General features: G+C 39.3%; 1 long non-coding RNA gene across 1 annotated transcript; it reads right to left on the bottom strand.

Annotated features, from left to right (window-relative positions):
• Window positions 1–9,128: 9,128 nt before the first annotated feature.
• Window positions 9,129–16,346, bottom strand: LOC123612605 (uncharacterized). Its single transcript, XR_006719893.2, has 2 exons — window positions 16,275–16,346; window positions 9,129–12,924 (listed from the first exon to the last, which is right to left on the bottom strand). It is a non-coding gene; the product is annotated as an uncharacterized LOC123612605 (long non-coding RNA).
• Window positions 16,347–17,139: the final 793 nt, after the last annotated feature.

Here is a 17,139-nt window from a genome sequence, read left to right on the forward strand (position 1 = left end):
CTATTCTAGTAATTAAAAATAAAGAAGCAACAGGCAAATACATTACATCAGATCCCTAGGAATGTAATAAAGTTGGAATTTCTTACAAGATTTTTTTTAATTGCATATGCATTTACTTTCATTTCAGCTAAATAATTTACTTACGGACACCAATAGGTAAGAAAAGGCAACAGTGCCTCCCTCAGGCCAAAAGCAGCAGCTTGGGAAGCAGCCAAGATTTCCTTCTCATTGGCTGAGCACTCAGGGAGATCCCAGGGAATGACTAAGACAAAAGGCAGGTGCCTGCACAGGATGGAAACTTGAAGGCTGAGGGCAGAGGGTGGGTGAGGAATTAAAGGGTATAAGAGAGACTCTTCCTTTCATGTTCCTTTTTCACTTCAAAGCACTAAATGCAGTTTAGTTACAGAAAATACAGTCTTGGTGATTGCAATTGAGCAGCTACACCAAAGATACTACAAAAACTTAAATAAAATAAAACAAAAATATGCTGTAGAGAAACAGTTGTAATATTTAATTTTAATATTAGAAACTGAGTAGATGCATTGGATACATCCTTGGGTTAATACCCATGAAAGTATGAGGACTGGATTTTCAATTGCTGCATTTTCATTGACTGCTAGGTTATCTGGCATAGAGTAGTTGGTAAATGTTTACTGAACAGATGAACGAATGAATGAATGAATGAATGAATAAATACAAATGCCTATGTGTTTCTTTAAGATGAAACTCCAAAATAGAGATCAGCGCACCTGCCTGCCTGACAGCTGACTAACGTGCATCCCTGGCTTCTCAACTGGGACACTTTGTGCTGAGCCTTCTGTTCTCAGCATCGTTGTTTATTATGCTTTCTTATTAAGAGGTTAAACCAGCAAAATAGTATTAACAGTCATTAGCCTTGGAAATTAAGAGTAGGCCCAAGCACAATTTAGTACTTCCTAATAGCCCATGATGAAGACAGGAATCATCAAAAATAAGTAACCCATTAGGTTGAGAGGATCATTGTCAACAGAAGCACTATCTCCTCATCTGCCGGGTGTGAGTCAGCCGCCGGACTTCACCTATGCCCTACATGGCAAGAATATGCTCCGATGCTTCACGGCCTCAAATCTCCTACCCAACCTTTGTCCCTTCAGCTCGGCTCAGGACCTTCACATTTACTTCACTAAGGACGTACAAGTTGCTGAGAATTTCCTCACCTCCCAACTGTGCTCTACAAATGCCCCTGAGTGCTGCAGTCCTCTTGCCCTCTTCTCCTTTGTCCCAAAAGAAGATGAGCTCCCTCCTTTGGCTGAGTGGCACTCTGGACTTCCTTCCCCTGCAAGCTCCTTTCCCACAGCCTCATGACCATCACCATCCCAGCCCAGTCACCCTTCAAATCACAGCACCCTTGCTTGGTACCCACCATTCCACTAAAACTGCAACGATAAACATTGTCAAGGACTTCCAACCCAATAGGCTAGTGGACTCATCCACCAGCGTTTATCTTTCTTGACATCTCCCTCCACTGCTCCCTTCCCTCCAGCAGTGAAGCACTCAGAAAAGGCACATCACATAATCTCCCCTTCTCGCTCTACTCTGAGCACCCAGGTAGAGTGACTCACCCCCCCCTATCATGAACAAATTTCTGCTTATGCACTTTCAAACTATACTTTAATTCATTTGTTTCCATTTCAGTCTTCTTTTTCAGATTATGACCTTCTTGCAGGCAGAGAAAATGTCTGCTGTATCTTTGCCTTACAAGTGCCTAGCACAGCACTTGGCACATGGAAGATGACCCACAATACTTTAATAAAAAAGAGAAAGAGGGAGGGAGGGAAGTAAAGTCTGAAGGCCATCTAGATATATCGCATGAATTCATTGATTTATGATGTCTGTGTATATAATGCAAAAAGACGTATTACCTATACCAGAGATGACTCTGTGTTTTAGGCAGCATGGAATTTCAGAGCATTGGATTTCCTTAAAGGTTATTTTAAAGTGAATAGAGAGAAAGGAAGTTGAAATCATTTGTCAAAATCCACACAACGAATTAGTGGAAAAACTCAATCAGGACTCCACAACTCCAAATCCAGTGCTCTTTTTGTTCTGCTACATATGTACTTCCTTAAAAAATCAATTGGTTAATTAACTAATTAATAAATAGCCTTTAAAATATTGGTTGAATGTTAAGCATCAGGATTGTTCCAGGTGCTCAAGGAATAAAACAATCATGGTCTCTGTTCTCATGGGGTAGACAGACAATATACCAACACAAATAACAAAATGTCAGATAATAACTGTTAGGGTGAAAAATAAAGCAATATTAAAGGACAGCTAGTGACTGGGGAGACTGCATTTTTTTAGATGAGCTGGTAATAAAAACTTCTCTGAGGAGATGATATTTGAACATAAAATTGAATTATGTTTTGAATGATTTAAGAAGCCCACCATGCAAAGATATAAGGGAAAAGCAAAAATAAAGACCCTGAGATGTGAATGATCTTGGTGTGATTGCAAGAGAGTCATGAAAGATAGAAGCAAAACAGGGTGTTAAGTGATTCTGGCAGCAGTCAGATCATGGGAAGTCTTGGAGAGCACAGTAAAGATTTAGATGTGACATTGATATTATAGGTTTGGGGTTGAGAATTAATGCAGTCTGGTTTCTGCTTTAAGATCAGCCTAGCTGCTGGAGGAATTGACTGTAAGGGGGTAAGAGAAGAAGTACAGAGATCATCTAGGAGGCTAAGGCAAGAGTCCATGGGAGAGACTGGGAGACGGGTCAAGGCAGAGCAGCACAGGCTGGAGAGCGGCCAGATGTGGATGCATTTTGAAGACAGATCTTAGATTAGTCAGCTGAAGGATGTATGAAAGGGGGGGATCAAGCAGGACTTCTAAATGTTTATCCAGACAAACCTAATCAATGATAGTACTATTTGCTGACACGAAGAAGACGGGGCAGGTAGCAAGCGGTTTGGCTGTCATGGAAGCAAATCAGGAATGCTGCCTGGGACACATAGGTTGAGGTGTTTTTTGGACATTTAATCAATAGATCATTTTACCTTTCATATCTGTTGTTGCTGAGAGTGATTCAGTTTTGTGGATGTTTTTAAAATTTTACTCTGTGTTATTGACCCAATGCCAAGTGCTCAGAAGGAAAAACGCTGGCTTTCCAGAAGTATCCTCTCAAACAGCCAGGAAAACAAGATGCATTCAAAGGCAAGCATCAAATCAACATCTATGAATCAGTTTAAGCCTCAGATTATGTAAATGTACACAGTACAGAACAGAGTACAGCCCCCCACTGTCCCTTAAACTTTATTTTTGGGAGTCACCTTCCTCTGGCCCTGAATGAAGAATTGAGTGAATCCATGACTTTTCTAGTTACACTTAGATAAGATTTCAGATCAATTTTACTCAGAAAATAGTCTGCATTTGGAACTTAAAATGACCAAAATCCATGCAAGAGTGAACATTCTGAACTTAGTTTAAATGTCCTCCCATTCCCCAGCTCAAACCTGATTCTGGCTATTCTTTCACTGGACCAAGCAGGGGAGGGAGGGGAGATTGAAGAAGACGAAGAGGCTCCCACTTGGCTGAGAGACTTTGGACTCTCAGCAGCGGGAAGCTAAGACTGTCCAGCTCAGGGGGCAATCTTCAAAACCCTCCAGCACGTCCCTGGACCAAGGCAAATGCTTCTCTAGGAGGCTGGTCTCTTGAACCTCCTTCCTCCTTGGGCATCCAGGAGCCCATCTCTCTCTCCCTTTGGATTTCCTGGTGGGAAGAGTCAAGCTCTGTCCAGAGTCCCTCTCAGCTTTCCAGGCATGAGCTGGCGCCTGCTCTCTGTGAGCCTATTTCCTAGTTCTCTGACTGGCCCCCTGAAATCCATTTCTAGACTAGGGTTTGGATGATAGAAGCCCCATTATCCTGCTACTAAAGAGAAAGAGGATGACGACTCACTGCTATCAGGGCCATACATTTCGGAAAGAGTTGCCTTTACCAATCTTATAGCCACAATCCCTCAACAACATCCCCCTCACCTGTGACCCCTTTTCGTAACCCGTTTAACTGAAATGGCAAAGGTGTTGGGCAGCTTCTCTTGGAGATCATTCTCCTTGTAAATATGCATATAAAGCATGGGAAGTTAGCCTCACGCCCCAGCTGAGTATCCGATATTTAGTTGTACCAATGCGTTCAAGTCTGTGTGTGTGTGAGAGCGGCTGTAGGAGGAACATCTCCACAGGAAGTAAGGCAGAGAGCTTCTGTCTGATGCTCTGAGTCTGCCTCCCAGTCAGAGCTATCTTCTCCTGTGTGCCTTTGATGACCCGCTTCCCTTTCCCTGTTTTGCCCACTAATTACCAATTTTCATCAACTGATTTACAGTAGTTAAAAAAATTAACCACAAATACATCCCCCAGCATAAGCATTCGATTAAAAAGGTGGTTTATAAAACAGTACCATTTCCATTTATCTCTCTTTTTGTGTTTCAAGGTCTCTGTAGCTGTTCCCTTTTGCCCATGTAATAGCTTGAGTAATTTCGCCCTCTTCTGGTGAAGTCCAAGTCCTGCAGAGTAGAAGACGGCAGTCGCATTTTGGACCATGTCTTTTCCGTATTTTACTCCCTAGATGTTTGGGTCTACCTTCTCCGTGGTGAGTCTAAACCTGAGTGATATGAGTGTTTCCAATGACTTTTAAATCTTTACGTTTCAAGTAATTTTTATCATGTGAAACATTTTGTTTGAAATTAATGTTAAGATCCCATCTCAGTGCAAAGCTGTGAGACACATGTACAGTTTCTCTCTTGTTACGCGCACCTGAGACGGTAGAAGTAAGCCATCTCCATTTTCACTCCCTGCTTTACCTTTTTTAATTGAACTTTTAATTTTGAGATAATTATAAATTAACATGAAGTTGTAAGAAATAATACAGAGATTCTGTGTACCCTTCATTGAGTTTTTGCCAGTGGTAACATCTTACAAAACTATAGGATAATGCAGCAACCAGATTATTGAGATTACTGCAGATGGAGACATTGAGATATACAGAAAATTCTCATCACCATAAGGACCCCTCATTTTGCCCTTTTTTTGGCCACACGCTTTGCCCTCCTGCCCTCACTCACTGTCTGGAAGCCACTAATCTTTTCTACATGCCTATAATTTTGTCATTTCATTTCAAGAATGTGATTCTGTAAATGGAGTCATATAGTATGTAACCTTTTGGACAAGGCTTTCTTCACTCAGCATAATGATCTGCAGAATCAGCCAGATTGTTATGTGTACCAGTTTGTTCCTGTTCCTTGCTGAGTAGTAGCCCACAGTATGACTGCACCACACGTTATCCATTCACCCAGTGAAGGACACCTGGTTTTTCCAGTTTGGGGCTATTGAAAATAAAGCTGCTATAAACATCCATGTGTAGGTTTTTGTGTGAACATAAATTTTTATTTCTCTGGGATAAATGCCCAGGAGTGCAACTGCTGGGTAGGTACTTGCTTAGCTTTTTAAGAAACTACTAAACTGTTTTCCAAAGTGGCCATACTATCTTGTACTCCCAAAAGCAGTGTCTGAGCCATCCAGTGTCTATGCATCCTCGCCAGCACTGTCACTGTTCTTCATGTTAGCCATTTTGATAGATTGATACTTACATCACATTGTGGTTTAAATTGGCAGTTAACTGATGGCTATAGGTGCTGAGCATCTTTCCATGTGATAATTTGCCATTATCCCCTTCAAAATTGTCTCTTCATGTCTTTGGCCTATTTCCTGATTGGTTGGTTGGTTTGTTTTTAACTTTTGTTTGTTTTAGCTTTGAGAGTTGTTTATATATGCTAGATACTGGCCCTTTGTCAGACATGTGGTTTGCAAGTAGTGTCTCTAAGTCTATAGCTTGTCTTTAAGTTTTTAATGAAGTCTTTACTGAGAAAATGTTTTAAATTTTGATGAAGTCAAATTTATCAATTTTGCCTCTGCTGGACCATACTTTTGGTGTCAAGTCTAAGAATTTTTCGCCCTAGATCCCCAAGAATTCCTCCTGGTTTTTTCTAAAAGTTTTATAGTTTTATGTTGCATGTGTAAGACTGTGACCCTTAATTTTTGTATAAGATTTGAAACTTAAGTTGAGGTTCATTTTTTTGCCTCTGAATGTTGAATTACTCCAGCATCTCCTGTTGAAAATGCTTTCCTTCCTCCATTGATTTTTGCCCCTTTGTCAAAAATCAGCTGGGCAGGACACAATCAAGAGAGTGGAAAGGCAACTCAGGGAATGGAAGAAAATACGTGCAAATCATATCTGGTAAGAGGTTAATATCAAGACTATGTAAAGAACTCCTACAGCTCAGTAACAGAAAAACAAGAATCTGATTTAAAAATGGGCAAAGATATATCTGGAGAAGACTATACTTTGAAAAGATACGTGCACCTCCATGTTCATAGCAGCACTATTTACAACAGCCAAGACATGGAAGCAACCTAAATGCCCATCAACAAATGACTGGATAAGGAAGTTGTGGTATATTTATACAATGAAATACTACTCAACCATAAAAAAGAATAAAATAATGCCATTTATAGCAACATGGGTGGACCTAGAGATTATCATTTTCAGTGAAGTAGGTCAGACAGAGAAATATCATATGATATCACTTATATGTGGAATCTGAAAAAAAAAGATACGAATTCTATTTACAAACCAAAAACAGACTCACAGACATAGAAAACAAGCTATGGTTACCAAAGGGGAAAGGGCGAGGAGCGATAAATTAGACATACATTACTATGTATAAAATAGATAAACAGCAAGGACCTACTGTATACCACAGGGAACTGTATTCAATATCTTGTAATAACATAATGGAAAAGACTCTGAAAAGAAAAAAAATATGTACATATATGTATAACTGAATCACTTTGCTGTACACCTGAAATTAACGTTTTAAGTCAACTACACTTCAATAAAAATTTTAAAAAATAGTAACGGGCAGAGGATGTGAATAAACATTTCTCAAGAGAAGATAAACATACGACCAACAAGCACATGAAAGATGTTCAACATCACTAATCATTAGGGAAACACAACAGAAAACTGCATGAGATGCCACTTCACATCCATTAGTATGGATGCTATTTTAAAAGTTTTTTGAGTATTGGCAATTATGTGGAGGAGCTGGAAGGCTTGTGCGCTGTCAGCACATGGTGAGGTGTAAAATGGTGCACTATACAAAAGAATATGGAAGTTCCTCTAAAATTTAAAAATATAATTCCCTTATGATCCAGAAATTCCACTTCTGGATGAATATCCAAAAGGAGTGAAAGCAGGAGCTAAAACAAATATATGTGCACCCACATTCATAGTAGCATTAATCACAATACCAAAAGGTAGAAGCAACCCAAATGCCCCTGAACAAAGTGTACTCGTCTCAAATCTTTGAGGATTTCCACCAACATCTTCTCTCCGAGTTGTCTGTACTTCCATTTGTTGTATCTTTTGTTTTGATCTTCCAAGCAAATTCAGTGTCCGTCACTGCTAATTAGTAACTTTAAAAAGAAAAAAAGCTTCTGCAAGCATTTAGCAAATTAATTTTCTGAGATCTATTTGTAGTTAGGAAAAAAATGGAGAACATATATCTTAATTTTATTTATTTTCTTCCAGTTTTTTTGAGATATAAGTGTAAGCTTGAGGTGTGCAGCATAATGACTTGACTCATATATATCATGAAAAGATTACCACAGTAAGTTAAGTGAATATCCATCATCTTATAAAAATACAAAAATAAAGAAAGAGGAAAAATTATTTTCTGTGTGATGAGAACTTCTAGGATTTACTCATTTAACAAATGTCATGTATAACATAGAGTAGTGTTAATTATATTAATCATGTTATGTATTATATCCTTAGCACTGATTTACTTTATAACTGGAAGTTTGTAACCTTTGACCACCTGCCACCAATTCTCCTTCCCCCCCAGCCCATGCCTCTGGCAATGACAAATCTAGACACTTTTTCTATGAGTTTGTTTGTCTTTGAAGCATAATTGACCTACAATGTGATTTTAATTCTTAGTGCACAATATACTGACATGGTATTTCTATACATTATAAAGTGGTCATCATGACACTCTAGTTACCATCTGTCACCATACAAAAAATTACATCATTATCAACTATATTGCCCGAACTGTACATTTCATACCTGTGACTAATTTATTTTGTAACTAGAAGTTTATACTGCTCAATCTCCCTCACCTATTTTTCTTATTCCCCCTTCTCCCCCCCGCACTCTGGCAACTACCTGTTTGTTCTTTGCATGACTCTGTTTCTGTTTTGTTATGTTTGTTCATTTGTTTTGCTATTTAGATTCCATACATAAGTGAAATCATACAGTATTTTCTTTGTCTGACACTTCATTTAGCACTTAGTAACCTCTAGGTCCATCCATGATGTCAAAAATGGCAAGATTTTATTTTTTATAGCTGAATAATATTCCATTGTATATACATACCACATCTTCTTTATCCATTCATCTGTTGATGGACACTTGGGTTGCTGTCATATCTTGGCAATTGTAAATAATACTGCAATGAACATAGGAAAGAATATATATTCTGCTGCCTGTAGATGGAATGTTCTATATTATCTACTAAGTCTATCTGGTCTAATGTATTATTTAAGGTCAGTATTTTCTTGCTGATTTTCTATCTGGATGATCTGTCCATTGGTATAAGTGGATTGTTAAAGTCCCCTTAACACTAGTACTGTGTTACTGTCAATTTTTCTCTTTACGTTTGTTAATATTTGCTTTATATATTTAGGTGTTCATATGTTGGGTACATATATATTTATAATTTTATTATCTTCTTTTTGGATCAATCCCTTTATCATTATGTAATGTCCTTCTTTTTCTCTTGTTATAGTCTTCATTTTAAAGTCTGTTTTGTCTAACGTAAGTATTGCTACCCCAGCTTTCTTTTGATTTTCATTTTCATCCCCTCACTCTCAGTCTGGGCATGTCTTTAGATCTGAAGTGAGTTTCTTGTAGGGAGTATATATATATGGGTCTTGTTTTTGTATCCACTCAGCCACTCTGTCTTTTGATTGAGGCACTAAGTCCTAAAGTAATTATTGATAGGTATGTACTTACTGCCATTTTGTTACTTGTTTTCTGGTTTTTTTTTCATAGTTCTTGTTTGTTCCTTTCTTCTTCTTTTCTCTCTTTTCTTGTGATTTGAAGTTTATCTTTCTTGTTGTGTTTGGATCCCTTTTTCTTTCCTGGGTGTGTGTATCTGTTATAGATTTTTGGTTTGTAGGGGAGGAAGACCACAAAGGTAAAATACCTTTATCACCACATTATATCTAGGATATATATTGTTGATTACTTATCACTGATGATGTTAACCTTGGTTACCTGGCTGGGGTAATGTTTGTCAGGTTTCTCCGCTGTGCAGTTACTACTTTCTGACTGGACATACTGTGCTCTTTGAAAGGAAGTCACCATAGCAGCCCATACGTGAGGAGTATGCTTCACTTCCCTGAGGGAAGAGTATCTACATGCTTTATTTGAAATTCTTCTCCATGGGATTTTTGTCTCATTTCTCCCATGTATGTATGTATGTGTGTGTGTATTCAGTTGTTTACTTATATCAGTTTAGACTAATGGATATATATTCCATACTTTGAGTTATAATACAATGCTACTTTATTTTCTTGATCGAATTACTCCAGATTTGATCACTGGGGGCTCTTTCAGTATGATCCTCTTTCCGCTTGACCCCATGATTGTGAAGTTTTGTTGTTGCTGCACTTTCTTACTTTCTGACCCTATAAGATGTAACAGGCTCATCTTATGTATTTTCTTGCCCCAGTCCTAGAATCAGCCATTTCTCCATGAATTCCTGGATCCTTTTACTGGAGAATGATATTTAAAATCAACATCCAGGTGTTGACAATGCTGGTTGCCAGTGTGGTATTATTGCTTCAAGTCCCTCTCAATTTATGGAGCAAGGTGATATATGAGCTTATCAATAAATATTTACATAGTTATCCATCTGTATTAATGTAAACTATAGTTAATATTGATATCTCCAACTATAATTCATTGCTACATGAATCATTCTAGCCTTCTCCTTGTTTGCCTATAAACTTTCATTCCAACTGGCTTGTCTATAACAGGTGAAAAGCCTTGCTCTTCTGGGGATTTCTTTATTCATTGGTCCCATAAGTAATTTTGATTGCCTGTTATGTGTCTAGTATCACCTATTATCTGAAATAGATAGAAAGGATTGGGCAGAGAATAAAACAGACAGAAGTTCTGCCCCTGTGAAGCTTATGTACTAGCAGTCAGATGAAGTGAACATGAAACCTCTTTAAGGGATACATATTCAATCCAAGCCTCAGATTTTACATTTCTCACTTGCTTGCTAGCTCAGTGATATACTTTAAAAGATTCTTTTTTTATATTCATCATGTGTTGTTTTCAGCAAGAGAGTGTTCAGAGTATGTAATCTGCCATATTGCCAGAAATCAACAATTTTTTAAGTTAATTTCTTTTGAAGCTCAGTTTATGAAATAATCCCTGGATTTCAAGATCAACACTGCACACATATTTAAATGTACTTAGTCCTAGTACAATATACTAATTCTTGTGCTTTTCCTTTCTCATTTCCTTGAACGTGGCCTTTCCATTACTCTCTTGGAGGCATTCCCAATGCCTAAAAGAGAAGTAATATTATTGAAGCAAAAATAAAGAGGAAGAAAGAGTCTGTGTTATCAAGGGGAGGGTGTGTGTGGTTTAATTCTACAATAATCTTTTGGTAATCAAAAAGGAAGTTCTTTAGGAACCTTGGAGATTGCATCATAATAATTGAATGGGAAAAAGAATAGGGAAAGAACCAAACTTCTTCTCCCTCTCTAGATCCCTGACCTTGGAGCCCTGGTAACTTGCCTGGGTTGTTGGGAAAGTGAAGGAGGATCACTTGGAGAAAAGCAGAGACAGCCCCAGGAGCCTGGCTCTCCTGGCGGCTCTAGCCAATGAAGCCAGTGGAGACTAACTATGTAGAGATCTTTGGTCCTTCAGAGGAAAAGAATTACATTAGCTGTTGTCTCCTTGCCCTGCGGTATGCCCCTCCTCTGGTCAGTTCGCTACATAATGCATGTGACCCATCCAGTGGAACACCCAACCACACCCCAAGACTTTGCTGAGGCCCATCCAAACTGTCTTGTGAGGACGCCATCACCCTTTTTTCAACAGCACATGACACATGAAGCAAAACAAAGGGTGGAACCCTCGGTACCTAAATGAACAGTGGGGATATGGGAATGAAAGTCCAGCACAAGTGTTTGGTGTGGAGCTGAAGATGCACACACACATATGTGCTGCATTGTGTGTGTGTGTGAACACGTACACACTCACATACACACATACACACTCACATGCACACATACACCTTTTCCTTCATTTAGATACAGAGTAGAGATGCATCCAACCTAAATACATTCATCTTAAAATAAAATAAGTAAGGAAACTTTAAACCAGTTTTGCTGCCAAGTGTTATTTGGATGAGGATGAGGATGGACTTGGAAGCTGGAACCTAGTGTTCATTCTGCACTAGACTGAGCCTACCAGGGAACAGCCACAGCTAAGACATTCTCTAGCAGATACTTCCTAAGATGGACAAAAATCCACACCTTTTAGAAACACATTTAACTAAATAATTTATCATTGCAGGCTTTAAGGCCTATTCTTATGACAGACTACACACCAAACCTTTTAGGGAGTAGGGAGGCTTCTGGCAACGTGAGCCCTAGGATTCCGACAGCAGACCTGTCGGCAGGGCAGCCAGTTAAAACAGATGCTCCTAAAAAAAGCGACCTTCCAGGGAGAGATGTGAGATTTCACATTCAAACAAAAGCCACTCTGCTGTGGCCTCTACTTCTGCTAACCATGGACTAAAAATACCAAGTGAACATTAACAAACCCACACACCTCATCCATCTCTGTCCTCAGAGGAATGCCAGCAAACCTGCAACCATTCCAGGGAAATGTCTGACCAGACAGGGCAGAGCTCCAGGAAGCTGAGAGGATGGGACAGAGGCTTGAAAATTAGGCCAGACAAAGACTTTTTACAGAGAAGAGATTTCATCAACAATTTTTAAAATGCCTTTTGAAGTGGAAGCCTGCAAATGCTTATGACAGATGAGTATTTTAAAAGGAATCTTTATAGCACCTCTTTATCAAAAATAGAAGAAAATTTGTGGGCAATTTCAGAAGCATATTACATCCAAAGCTCTTACCTTACTGAGTGGAATGATGACTTTTTAAGGCGTTTATTTACACATAGTGAGAAACATGAGAAACTTCACTAGACACGGAGGATTAAGGAGCTCCAAAGACCCAGGGTGGACAGACCTCTAGTTGTCCGTCCTTTCCATGTCTTTCAGTATTAAATGTTCACCACACGCAATACACTCTTTCAGTAACTATCCATAGTCTTCTCTCCTGCCCTAGAACAGAGAACTTAACACATAAACAATGTGCAGTAAAAGGCATTTTTATCCAGTGTAATCGGAGAGCAGAAAGTATAATTGATTCTGTAGGGCATGGACTCTGAAAAGGTTGTCAACTAACTGAAACTTCCTTTTAAACATTGGTTTCTTTTACAGAAAGCTTCACAGGCTCTTTATTTCTTTCCTGAATTGTCTTCATCTTTCATTCCCAGTTTGCCTTCTGTTAATTCCCATCGACAAGGGCTAGTTACCTCCCCTAAGAAAGTAACACCAACAGTGTCCTCAATTTACCATGGCTTGAACCATACTCTTTATCCCAGGACGACTCCTCTGATTAACCCAAGTGTGGCCCGCAATCAGTACTCCCTGTGTTTGTCTTAAAGACGTATCCCAAGTGTCAGGGGTGCAGATGGCTGCAAAGTACTCCACCTTCAAGAGTCATCTTCTCCTTTAAGACATAAATAAAGGAAGCAGAATATCTATTTCACATACAGTGGAAAATCCGAAATCTCCAAAGATTCAAGGGAGAGGGGACCTTAACTTTCCTTCTTTCTTTTTTTGAAGTATAGTTGATCTACAATGTTGTGTTAGTTTCTGGTGTACAGCATAGTGACTCAGTTATACCTATATACATATTCTTTTTCACTATAGGTTATTGTAAGATATTGAATATAGTTCCCTGTGCTATACAGTAGGTCATTGTTGTTTATTTATTTTATATATAGTTGCTTGTATCTGCTAACCCCAAATTCCTAATTTATCCCTTCTACCCTTCCCCTTTGGTAACCATGTTTGTTTTTTATGTTTGTGGATCTCTTTCGGTTTTGTAAATAAGCTCAGTTGTATCATTTTTTTAGACTCCACATATAATTGATATCATATGACATTTGTCTTTCTCTGTCTGACTCACTTCACTTAATGTGATCTTCTCTAGGATCTTAACATTTTCCCAGCCACCTTTAGTGCCTGTCTGCTGCTCAGTTCTTGAACCCTTCTGCATCTTATCTCATTTCACATGACCCTCTCCCTCACCTGTTTACTGGCCAGCAGATGTTTCCCTGCTTCTTGAAGTTCCTACCATGCCACCAAAAGTGTGAGTACAGAAGAAATCATCTCAGTGTAGCTCTGCAGTCAGCCTAAAATCTAAACTAGCCCTACTGGTTCTTAAAAGTTTCTTCTGGGTTCCTGCCACTAGGAACAACAATTTCTCCACCTCCCCGATGCCTCAAGGTTTCCTAGGAAAGAACGAAGCTGCAGGGAGACTGAAGCCTACACTATTTCCAGGACCCTTTTTAGGATGAGTATTACAAAGTTATGGATACAAAACTAGATACAGGACCTTGGAAAGTGCCATCCAAATGAGCCTAAGCTTCACCAGCTTCCCTGTCTCCACATTGCTCTGACATTGACTTTCTTCCTCGTACACAACAGCCCCCAACTCTTCAATCTGTGATGTTTTCCTTATGAAGAACCAAGAGGGATCAGCTTTCATAACCAGAAAATGATAGAATATACTCCGCAAAATAACGTAATTTTCTCTCCAAATATTTCAGAGCCTACAGCTTCTAAATGAGCATGCTGAACTTCTGTTGTACTTAGCTAGCAAATGCATTTTGAGTTCCAGATTCCCTCTCCCTTTATCTACTTAGAAGTCACCCTTTCCCTCCACATGTGTCTACCACAACCATTCTAGCCAAGACATATAATTTCAGATTTCACTGAGAACGTAGCTCCCTTAAGTTGAAGGAGCTGGGATGTATTGCTAGCTGAGATATGACAGTTCCTGCTCAGGGGTGTGAGTAAACTGAGTGACAACTGATGTGTGCTCCAGTCTTTGGTTGAATAGGGAGGAGCACTTATAGAAGAGAGGCCCAGCCCTCTTCTGTGAAATATGAAGTAGAAAGGACATCATGACCTATTCAGCCAATTCTAAAAGCATTTTTCAAAATCCTGTATTTCAGGGCAAAAGCTGAGCTTCAAATGGTGGTGAGAGGTGGGAGCTATCTATCAGGCTATGTGGTAAGGAGACTTTGAGGGAAATCTATGTCCAAAGGCAGGTAAGTTGCTCCCAGCAAAGCTAGGCCTGATAAAATCTCATGAAGTGGGGTCCTTGATCTGTATCTTATTGGTGATGATAACAAAGGATAAATAGGGAGTTCGAGGTTTGCAGATACTAGCTACTATATATAAAATAGATAAACAATAAGTTTCTTCTGTATAGCACAGGAAACTATATTTAATATTTTGTAGTAACCTATAATAAAAAAGAATGTGAAAACAAATAAATGTGTATATATATATATATAATTGAAACATCATGCTGTACACCGGAAATTGATGCAACATTGTAAACTGACTGTACTTTGATAAAAAAAGAGAACAATAACAAAAATAGCTGCCAATTACTGAGAACTTATTTCCAGCAGAAACTGTGCTAAGTGTGTTGGATAATAACACACTACAAATGACTCTTGCCCAACAAGGATTTGAATTGCATGGGTCCACGTAGACAAAGATTTTTTTCAATAATGAATACCACTGTGTGACATGATCCACAGTTGGTTGAATCCCCAGATACAGAACCGCGGGTGTGGAGAGCTGACTGTAAAGTTACACACGGATCTTCAGCAGCATCCCTAACTTCCATGTTGCTCTGAGGTCAACTGTAATTCTCATACCAGTTCTGAAAGGGAGATGTCACTATCCTCCATTTTACAGGAAGGAGACAGACCCAGGATCTGAAGTGATGCAGCTGATGGTGTAACTTACAGATTTAGAGTCAACTTCCTGACTATTTTAGAGCGGTGGGAGTGGGGGAAGTCAGCAGACTTCTCCTGTAAAGAGCCAAACAGGCAATATTTTTGGTTTCATGGGCCACATTGCCTCTGCTCACTACTCAGCCCTGAGGCTATGGTGTGAAAGTAGCCATAAACAGATGGATGTGGCTGTGTTCCAATTAAACTTTCTTTACCAAAATAATCTGCGTAGTTTGCCAACCCCCAACTAAAAGAATGCTTTCACCAGGTTTTCTTAAAGAGATTAGAGTAAGAGAACCATCATTTGATCTAACAGAGAAATCCCAATGGATGCAGAGGGCTTAAATAGATAAGGAGGCAAGATAGCATTGTGGCTAATAATCTTGGTTCGGGGGTCAGACTGCTGAGCTTTGAATTTCAGCTCAGACACTTGTTAGCCATGTGGCTTTGGGTAAGAACTTCACCTGAGCCTCAATTTTCTCATCTGAACAATGGAATAGTAATAATACCTACTTCATAGGGTTGTGAGAAATAAATTTTAAAAATCAATGTAATATCTTAGTGCAATGCTGGCTTATTATAAGCACTCAATAAATATTAATTAGTTGGGTGTTCAAGGGTACTTCCCCAGGTGTTTTGGCTTTTTCTGGCTAAATCCTCATAGCTAGGAACCCAAGTGATATGTCCCTACACTCTCTGAAGACATCTGCTCTTTACAACTTCCAAGCAGTTTATTCAAAGAGAGCAAACCCAGTGCTGAGACCATCACTCCATCTAGGCTCTGTTAAAGCACACTTGGCCTTCAAAAGGAGGGCTGTTGAGAATGGAACGCATGGAGGTAAAGTGGGGAGGTCAAGTGGGGGCCCTCTTCGCTTCACCTAAGCCAAGTAAGGAAAAACCTCCAGAACAGCTATTAGAGATGGAAGAGGAGACGGATATCTCACCCCTGTTCACTAAACCATGGAAGTGCAAGTCCAGGTGCTTCCATGAGAAAGAAGGAGAGCATGCCGAGAGAATTAATGGGGGGGAATGACATAGATACCTTTGAATGTATGGATTACAAGAACATAGAGGTTGATGCTGGTTTCCACATGGAGCATGTTGAAATGCTGGTGTATTCTAGGAGAGGGGAGCAAAAAGAGAAGGGTCAGCAATTAGGCAAAGTCCAGTCCCACCACTCAGTGATACAGGATGCATGAATTTCCCATGGGTCAATTATAGCCAAAACATATCCAAGCATGAGCTGCTGTACATGGGCCCTATTCAGAAGTGCCAGCACTGGAATGGAGGTGGTTTACCAGGTGGTCAGGGGGTAAATCTGAAGGGTTTCAATAGTCACCTAGATATACTCTGTCTGCATCAAGGAGTGATGGAAAACACTGGCAATCCCATCACTACAGCTTCAGGAGGGTATGACTCTGCACCTTTTTTTTCAATTCTTCCCTCTGTCCTAACCCTGGAGAAGACAGGGCAGGAGGGTTTACAAGGATTAAAGAGTGAACAAAAAGAGACCATGCCCCTTTCTCCTCACAGAAATCCCCAAACCAAAGGTCACTATTCCATTACTGGGGAGGGAGGCAAGTTTTTAATTGGATATGAGATTGAAATTTTGATTTTTCTACATTTTTTAAGGTCTGACAGTCAGAGTCACCAAAAATGGCTATTTTTCTAAGAACTGAAGTCAACAGAAAATATGTGAGAGCTGTCAAAAATTACATCCAAAGTACAGAAGGGAGATCAGAAACAAAATGTTTAAAGGGAGACGTGGGAACAAACTAAACCCTTTTTTGTTTGTGAGCCTGCTGACTTCAGCCCACTTAATAAACTGGTTGCATTTGCTATTATTATTATTATTATCATTATTGTTATTATTATTAAGACTGGACATGTGCATGTACATGAAGGTA

The sequence above is a fragment of the Camelus bactrianus genome, chromosome 2 (genome assembly GCF_048773025.1).
Source record: "Camelus bactrianus isolate YW-2024 breed Bactrian camel chromosome 2, ASM4877302v1, whole genome shotgun sequence".
Lineage (NCBI taxonomy): Eukaryota > Metazoa > Chordata > Mammalia > Artiodactyla > Camelidae > Camelus > Camelus bactrianus.